Source organism: Canis lupus, chromosome 12 (assembly GCF_048164855.1).
Source record: "Canis lupus baileyi chromosome 12, mCanLup2.hap1, whole genome shotgun sequence".
Taxonomy (NCBI): Eukaryota; Metazoa; Chordata; class Mammalia; order Carnivora; family Canidae; genus Canis; species Canis lupus.
Window position 1 is genome coordinate 39426466 of NC_132849.1, and position 8893 is coordinate 39435358.

At 44.4% G+C, this 8893-nt stretch overlaps 1 pseudogene; it reads right to left on the minus strand.

Annotated features, from left to right (window-relative positions):
* Positions 1-6036: 6036 nt before the first annotated feature.
* LOC140600800 (spindlin interactor and repressor of chromatin-binding protein pseudogene) lies at positions 6037-8496 on the minus strand (annotated as a pseudogene).
* Positions 8497-8893: the final 397 nt, after the last annotated feature.

Here is an 8893-nt window from a genome sequence, read left to right on the forward strand (position 1 = left end):
GATAGTATTCAGATCTCCTGACTTCTAGTCCAGTGCTCTTTTCATTACAAGGCCCCGTCTATTGATAAACTTATCCAAGTTTACACACCTACCCACATTTTTAAATGTTTAAGTAAATATGCTTAAATGTAATACCCAAGCTATGTAACTGTGGCTTCCAGTTTGGAGGGAGAGGTTTTGAGGGTGTCGCATGAGACAGACTTGCAGAGATGCATGATGTACCAGTAGTAGAGCAATGGGAAGGCATGGCCAAGTAAAAGGGAATATTGATTTTTTTTTTATATAGATATAGAAGGTAACAACTCAGTTGGTATTTAAAGGAGGAGTAAAAACTTACAGGCAAAGAGGTGGTGGTGGGGCTAACAGCTTGGGTCATAACATTCCAGAGATCATTCAATGGACTTGGAGAACCGGAAGTCATTTAGTTAACTTGGAGCTTACCTCTCATGGGAGAGAATGGCTACAGATGAGATTGCATGAATAGGTAAAGAAGAGATCAGAGATCATGAATCTTGCGTGCTATTCAAAGGATTAGCTTTTTTTTTCTGGAAGTGTTGGAGGAACCATTAAAGGAATTAGAACAAAGGAATGACATATCAGTTAACCCTGTTAGAATTATTACTTTAAAATATCCACAGTAGTGGGTATTTTCACTTTGGGAGCAGAGACTTGTATGACACTTCCAGAGAAATAGAAGTCTTGGACTAGGGTTGCAGAACTGGAGATGGGAAAAGAGGAAACATATATGAGATATATTAAGTTTAACAATCCACAGGACTGGGGTGCCTGGTTGGTTAAACGTCTGCTTTCTGCTCAGGTCATGATCTCAGGGTCTTGGAATTGAGCCCCACGTAGGGCTCCCTGCTCATTGGAGAGTCTGCTTCTCCCTTTCCCTTTACCCCTCCCCCCACTCATGCTCTCTCTTACTCTCAAATAAATAAATACCTTTAAAAAAAAGAATCCACAGGATTTAGTGATCAATGGAAAGAGATTGGGAGTAAGGAAGAGGAAAGAGTCTGCTGTGACTTCATGTTTGTTGTTTAGGTGGTTGGAAGTGTTATTTGTCAAGTGAGGAAACAGAAGAGGACCTGGTGTGGGGTGAGGGGAAAGTTTTGAACACCATTAGTTTAAGAACATGCAGATGGAGCTGTCTAGTTATTCTTTGGTAATAAGGACCCAGTGCACAGAGTTCTGAACTGGAGATAAAGCACTATAATCATCAGTGTATGGTTGGTAATTGCATTTATGAGTACAGATGAGATTCCCCAGGAAGAATGTGGTGAGTGAAAGGAGTGCCAAGAATGGTACTCTCCGGAACACCACCATTTAAAGGCAGTCGAGGAAGGGTTGGCATGCAAAAGAGGTGAGATGACTTGCAATTTAATATAGGATGGTCAGAAGAATGAAACTGGATCATTTTTTTATAATGTACACAAAGACAAACTAAAGATGAATGGAAGACCTAAATGTGAGACAGGAATTTATCAAAATCCTAGAGAAGGACTCGGCAACATCTTTGACCTCAGTCACAGCAACTTCTTGCCAGACATGTGTCCAAGGGCAATGGAAACAAAAGCAAAAATGTAGTATTGGAACTTCATCCAGATTAAAAGCTGCACAGCAAGGGAAACAGTAAACAAAACTAAAAGGCAACTTAGGGAATGAGAGAAGATATTTGCAAATGACAGATAAAGGGCTAGTATCCTAGATCTATAAAGAACTTACCAACTCAGCACCCAAAAAACAACACAGTCAAGAAATGGGAAGAAAACATGAACGGACAATTCTCCAAAGAAAACATACAAATGGCCACCAGCTACAGGAAAAAAATGCTCAACATCACTTGGCATCAGGGAAATACAAATCAAAACCACAATGAGGGACGCCTGGGTGGCTCAGCGGTTGAGCTACCACCTTTGCCTCAGGGCGTGATCCTATAGTCGCAGGATCGAGTGCCACATCGAGCTTCCTGCATGGAGCCTGCTTCTCCCTCTGCCTGTGTCTCTGCCTCTCTGTGTGTGTTTCTCATGAATAAATAAATAAAATATTTTTTAAAAACCACAATGAGATACTACCTTACAACAGTCAGAATGCTGAAAATTACTAAGACAGGAAACAACAAATGTTGGCAAGGATGTGGAGAAAGGGAAACCCTCTTACACTGTTAGTGAGAATGCAATCTGGTACAGCCACTCTGGAAAATGGTATGGATATTCTTCAAGAAGTTAAAGATAGAACTACCCTATGACTCAGCAATTGCTCTACTAAGTATCTACCCCAAAGATACAAACGTATCTGCCCCAAAGATACAAACCGAAGGGTCACCTCCACCCCAATGTTCATAGCACCAATGTCCACGATAGCCAAACTGTGGAAAGAGCAGAGATGTCCATCGACAGATGAATGGATAGAAAAGATGTAATATGGATATGGATATATAATGGAATATTAGCCATTGGAAAAGATGAATACATACCATGTACACCAATATGGATGGACCTGGAGGGTATTATGATAAGTGAAACAAGTCAGTCAGAGAAAGACCATTATCATATGGTTTCCACTCATATGTGAAATTTAAGAAAGCACAGAGAATCTTTGGGGAAGGAAGGGAAAACTGAATGGAAAAGAATCAAAGAGGGAGACAAACCATGAGACTAAACTCTGGAAACAAACTGAGGGTTGCTAGAGGGGAGGTGGATGAGGGAATGGGTAATTGGGTGATGAGCATTAAGGAGGGCATATGATGTGATAAGCAGTGGGTGTTATACACAATAACAATAAATTCAATAATAAATTGTTGAACACTATATTATTGTTCAATAATAAATTGTGGAACACTGTATCTGAAACTAATGTGCTATATGTTGCCTAATTGAATTTAAATTTTAAAAAATTGGATGGGATGCCTGGGTGGCTCAGCGGTTGGGCGCCTGCCTTCTGCTCAGGTCATGATCCTGGGATTCCCGATCGAGTCCCGCATAGGGCTCCCTGCGAGGAGCCTGCTTCTCCCTCTGCCTATGTCTCCCCTTCTCTGTCTCAGTCTGTGTCTCTCATGAATAAATAAATAAATAAATAAATAAATCTTTATTTAAAAATAAATAAAAATAAAAACTGGATGGTCAGAATATGCAAAATTGAGAAAGAGACAGTTGGACAAAGATTTCAGGGATGTGATCATTTGTACTGGATCCATTCAGTTAAGTTGGAACTATGATTCCTGAATTCATATTCCTATATGTCTTCAGGTTAGAGTTTCTCAAAAGAATAGTTTGTACAAGATTTGTAAAGAAGTGAAGCAGTAGCCATTGCACTGTGAGCCTCTTCTTAGATGTGGTGATTGACAAATGCAATGGGTTCCAGCTTCTCCTGGTGGTCCTATGGTTTGCCTTTAGCTGTTCTTCCTATTTGCAAACCCTGTCAACCAACAGAGGCCCCTAGACAGTTAGCTGTGGCCCCACATAAGTGGTAGCTACGCAGATCAACTGATTTTGTCAGGCTCATGTTAGCAGTTGGATGTGCTTACCTTCTCAAGTCAGTTGGTGAACTCCTTCTCGGGTTCTTCAACTCCCTCTTCTAGAGCTCCACATTCCCAGCCATTATTTCATCAAACAATTTCTCTGTCCCTTTCTCTCTCTCCTCCTTCTCGATTTCCATAATATGTATTTGGTCAGTTTGATGGTGTCCCACAAGGCCTTTATACTCTGATCATCTTTCTTCATTCTTTTTCTCTTTCCTTTGGAAGGAAGATTCCTTCTCTCTCTCTCTCTTTCTCAAGTAAATAAATGTTTAAAAAAATTTTCAGCACATTGAAGATATTCCAGTCTTTTGTTTTCTAGTTGCTGTTGAGAAATGAGCTTCATTTCTTTGAAGATGATTTTTCTGTTTTTTTTTCCCCAGTGGCTTTTAATATATATTTGCCTTTCTATATGCAGAGAATGGAAATAGAAATGAGTAAGTGGTATGGATTTCTTTTTTGTATATGCTTCTTGGAATGTATTGGGTAACCTGAACCTCAATGTTTTTGCCTTTCTTTAGTCACTGAAAATTTTAGTTACTATCTCTTCCAATAGTACCACTATTCATCTCTCTCTCTCTTCTCCTTCTGAAAGTCCAATTAGATATATAATAGTTTCATGGCACTTACTATGTGCCAAGTACTATGTGAGTGGTTTGTGTTTTTTTAAGATTTGTTTATTCAGGATAGAAAGAGAGAGAGTGGGAGAGATGATGGGAGGGACAGAAGGAGAGAGACAGAATTTGAAACAGACTCCACACTGAGCGTGGAGCTTAAAGCGGGGCTCGATGCCACAACCCCAAGACCACAGCCTGAGCCGACACTAAGAGTCAGATGGCCAACTGACTGCGCTAACCAGGAATTCCAGTACTGTAAATGCTTTACATTAAATCATTTAATCCTCATTACAATCTCATGAGTACGTATCTTTCACTTACAAATAAGGAATATGAGGCAGATAAAAGTTAATCACTTGCCAAATATCACAGAAATACTAAGTGGTAAAATTAGGAAGTAGACTCTAGTAATCTGACTTGAGTTTGGACCTCAATGCTCTGAAAACTTATTGTTTTTTGCTACTTTACATTATTCATCCTTTGATGCTTAAGTTTTTTGATGGTTCTGTTTTGTTTTGGCTCTGTTCAAGTTAATAGGTCACACAGCTCTGGTTGTTTACTGAATGTGACACCTTGCAATCAACTTGCAGTAGCCACAATGGAATTTAAAAGAGTAGTTTTGATGTAGCTGCACAAGGGCTGCTTCTCAGTCACTGTTTTGTCAATGGTGATATAATCTTAGTAAATTATAGACACCCATTCCTCCAATCCACACTTTGGGCAGCTAAGGTTAGGATATTTCCAGACTGTGGTTCTTGTTTCTGGAATCTTGTTTCAGGAATTCATGTCTTGTTTTTGTTTGTTTGTTTGGTTGGTTGGTTGGTTGGTTGGTTCTTTAAATAACGGTTTTGTTGACCTTCTAGGAGTGGTACAAATGCTATGTTTATTTTGATAATTTGACTTTCAATGTTTTAAATATTGTTGAAGAGGGCTAGCTTACTCAGACTAAGAACATTTAACTATGATATTCATTGAGACTACCTCAAGTGGGAAACCCATGACTTGTTTATTTTTTTGGTTGTTTTTATATTTATAACATTTTTCTTATCTTAAAATTAATGCATAGTTATTAGAGAAAACAAAGTAAATATCACCCTATTATATTACCTATAGAAGTAAACACCATCTTCATGTAAATCCATACAATCCTTTTTCTAAGCATTTTGTATATAAAATATATTATTTCATACACACTTTTATAGCATTAACATTTTCAATGTCACCATATATTTTTCTACATTTTCAATGCTGCCTTTTATTTCATTTAATGAAGATCTTTTTTTTTCTCTTAATAAAAAAATAATTTATTGTCAACAAAGGAAATATATACAACAGGAAAGTAAGTGAAAAGGAGGGAGTGAACAAAGCCCCCAGGTGGTCTGCTTGGGCCTCCTGCAGGGATGGAGCGGGAAGAGGTAATGGAGGCCTCCTGGTTTAGGAGCCTGAACAGGTGGGGGAGGAGAGGCGTCCCCCGAGGTAGTGGGACTCAGTTCAAACCCCATCGTGACCACCTCTTATGTAAGGCACTGTGCCAAGGGAGAATGGTGGGGGCTAAGAGGGGGGAAGGAAGGGGACGGAGAGGTCTGGGTCAGCAAAAGGATTGGGGTAGGTGTTCTCCACAGGCCCAATGACCTACCATACGACAGCCCTGAGGCCAGCCTTGCCCTTCCCAGGGCCTGGCCTTGTGCCTTGCCAGGGGTCAACATCTTCCAGTGCCCCCAAGTAACAATGGATGCTGCCCCCCATCCTCTCCTCCATCCTGCCTTGGCACCTGGTTTTAGTCTCTCCATCAGGTGGCCAAGCTGGGCAGCTCTGAGTGATAAGCCAAAGGGGGGACCTTGCCTCCTCCCTCCCTCCCTCTCCCCCCCTCCCCCCCCCCTCCTTCCCCAGGAAAGCGAGAACCTACATGCCACTCCCTGCCTCTGGCTGCCCCCCCATGGTGGTGCTGGACTCTGACAGAACCACAGGCCAGTTGGGGGGTCACCTCCTCCCACACTCTTGGTGCCCTGGGGGTGCTTGGACCAATCTTGCAGGAGGCTGACTGCCGGGGGCTCCTCCATCCGTACGCTACGCGGATAACCTGGAGATCCAGCGTCCCGCGAAGCCCCGGAGGGGGAGCTGGAGAGGGGCTTTCTGGCTGGGGAAGGCCGCCTCCTGCAGCGACCCCTCCTCTGGGTGAGTCCTTGCTGTCTGAGGCCCTGAGCTGTGTGTGAGAGAAGAGCTGGAGGACGAAGCCCGGGGGGTGGGGGGAAGCTGCCGTCGGTGAAGTGACGGACCTCAGCAGGAGCAGCAAAAGTCTCCGTGGGTGAGTCAGGTGATGGGGGGTCTGGGTCAGGGTCTGGGTCCAGGTCCAAGTTTTTGGTCATGGGTCTGCCTCTTTTCTTTCTGACCGGTTCTTCTCCAGGGGGCTCCTTCCATCTCTGACCACGGGGCTTCCTATTCTGTCTCTGAGGCAGGGGCAGCAGGAAGCTCGAGGGGGCGGAGTCCCCTGGGCCGGCTCCTTTTCGGGAGAGATGGGTTGTCCTCAGAGTCGAGGAGAACCGCGATCTCTGCTGGCGTTTAGGCAGGGTCTGGGTCGGAGCCCGGGTCAGCTTCCACATCCTGGCCTGAGTCTGAGGTGGGCGAGGAAGGCTGCTCAGCTCTGATGTCTTGCAAATGGGCCGCTCCCTCACTCCAGGCCTCCAGGATGTTGCTTTTCCCTGAAGGGCTCAGGTCCAGGCTGTGAGGCCGCTGCTCCAGGGTATGCATGCGCGCCGTGTCGGCAGGGGGGGCCGGATTTCGGACCCACGCACCATGCACAGTGCCCGCCCGCTGCCTCCGGGGCTGTTTCCCGCAAGGAACTCCTGCTCCCAAGACACCTGCTGCTTGGGCTCCTCACAGCCACGGCTGCCTGCCTCCAGCAGGCTGGGCCTCGGCGGTGGGGTCTTCTCCTGCTGGGCCACTCTGAGCATCGGCTCGGGCCGTGGAATTGCGGCCACCACCACGGCCTCTGCCTCGTCCTCCCCTTCCTCGCTTTTGAGCGTCACCTCGAAGCAGTCGAGCGCGGCGCCCTCGGCCTTCAGGACCGTGATGCGGCCGAGGCGGGGGGCGGGGGGGGGGGGGACGCGGTGACCGGACGCCGGAGGCCGGGCGCGCCCCCAGGGGCCGCCTCCCGCCCCTGCAGCCCCCTCCCCGCCGCCCGCCGCTCCCCGCCCGCCTGCGAGGGCGCGTCCGGGCCTCCCCGAGACCCAGCGCGTCGGACCCCGGGCGGGGAGGGCTCAATCCCTAATGAAGATCTTGCAGTTAATAAAGCCAATTCCCTATCTTTGGACATTGGATTTCTTTCCAAATTTCCATAATTACAAACAGTACCATGATAAACAACCTTTTAGCTGTACCTTTGTACATATTAATGAATGTTTTCTTAGGATAAGATTTTCAAAGAGAAATAACTGAGGTCAAAAGGGTGCAAATGTCTCAAGTATGTACACATTGGTAACTTGTCCTGTTAGAGGTAGCAACAAGTTGTACCTTCATTGGCGGAGTGTAAGAGTACTTTTTTCCCTACTCTGTCTCCATTATCAACACTGGCTATAATCATTTTTTTTTTTAAAGATTTTATTTTTTTTAAAATTTTTATTTACTTATGATAGGCACACAGTGAGAGAGAGAGGCAGAGACACAGGCAGAGGGAGAAGCAGGCTCCATGCACCAGGAGCCCGACGTGGGATTCGATCCTGGGTCTCCAGGATCGCGCCCTGGGCCAAAGGCAGGCGCTAAACCTCTACGCCACCCAGGGATCCCTATAATCATTTTTTAACATGCTAATATGATGAGTGATGTGTATTTTGTTGTTGCATATTTCGTTGATTTCAATTAACTTATGACACTTCAAAGTACTTGAAAAGTTGACAGAATCTAAATAGTAGGTGGAAGAGACATCTGAAAGGAAATGAAACGAAATGTTTTCAAATTTTAATTAATACTAGTGAGAGAAGAATGTAATGCAACAAATGTAGTGTAAAGGTAAATAAATCCCAGAACCCAGTCAATTATCATTAAACTTATAGCCAAGGAAGCAGATGTTGTATACACCTAAAGGAATGGATGGCAACTCCAGAAAAACTGAATTGAAAGTCCTCAGAATTTATTTAAGCATATTGTAGGGTCATTGCTTAAGGACCAGTATGCCATATCATTGCTAATTCACTTTTAACTTGTTGGTTTTCTATTTTGTTATATGACACCCTCATCCGCTTCATCATTAAAGCCAGAAACTTCAATGTCATTGTTGACTCTTGCCTTTCACTCACCCGAGTCCCATCCAGTCTTCCTTGTTCTACCTCTCCAGTAGAGCTGGAAAGTACTTCTCTTCATCATCATCACTACTCTTATTCAAGTTACTATTATCTCTCATGTGAACAACTGTAATCACTTCTTAACTGGGTTTATGATGGAGCAGCTAATCTTTTAATTTCTTAGTTTTTTATTTTTTTAAAGATTTTATTTATTTATTCATGAGAGACAGAGAGAGAGAGAGAGAGAGAGGCAGAGACACAGGCAGAGGGAGAAGCAGGCTCCATGCAGGGAGCCCGATGTGGGACTGGATCCCGATCCGGTGTCTCCAGAATCAGGCCCTGGGCTGAAGGTGGTGCTAAACCACTGAGCCACCCGGGCTGCCCAGTAATCTTTCTAAACACAAACACCACCATGTCCTGTTTAGTGTAGACCCTTTCTGTGGCTTCCCACTTTATTTAGGGTGAAATCCAACTCTTTACCA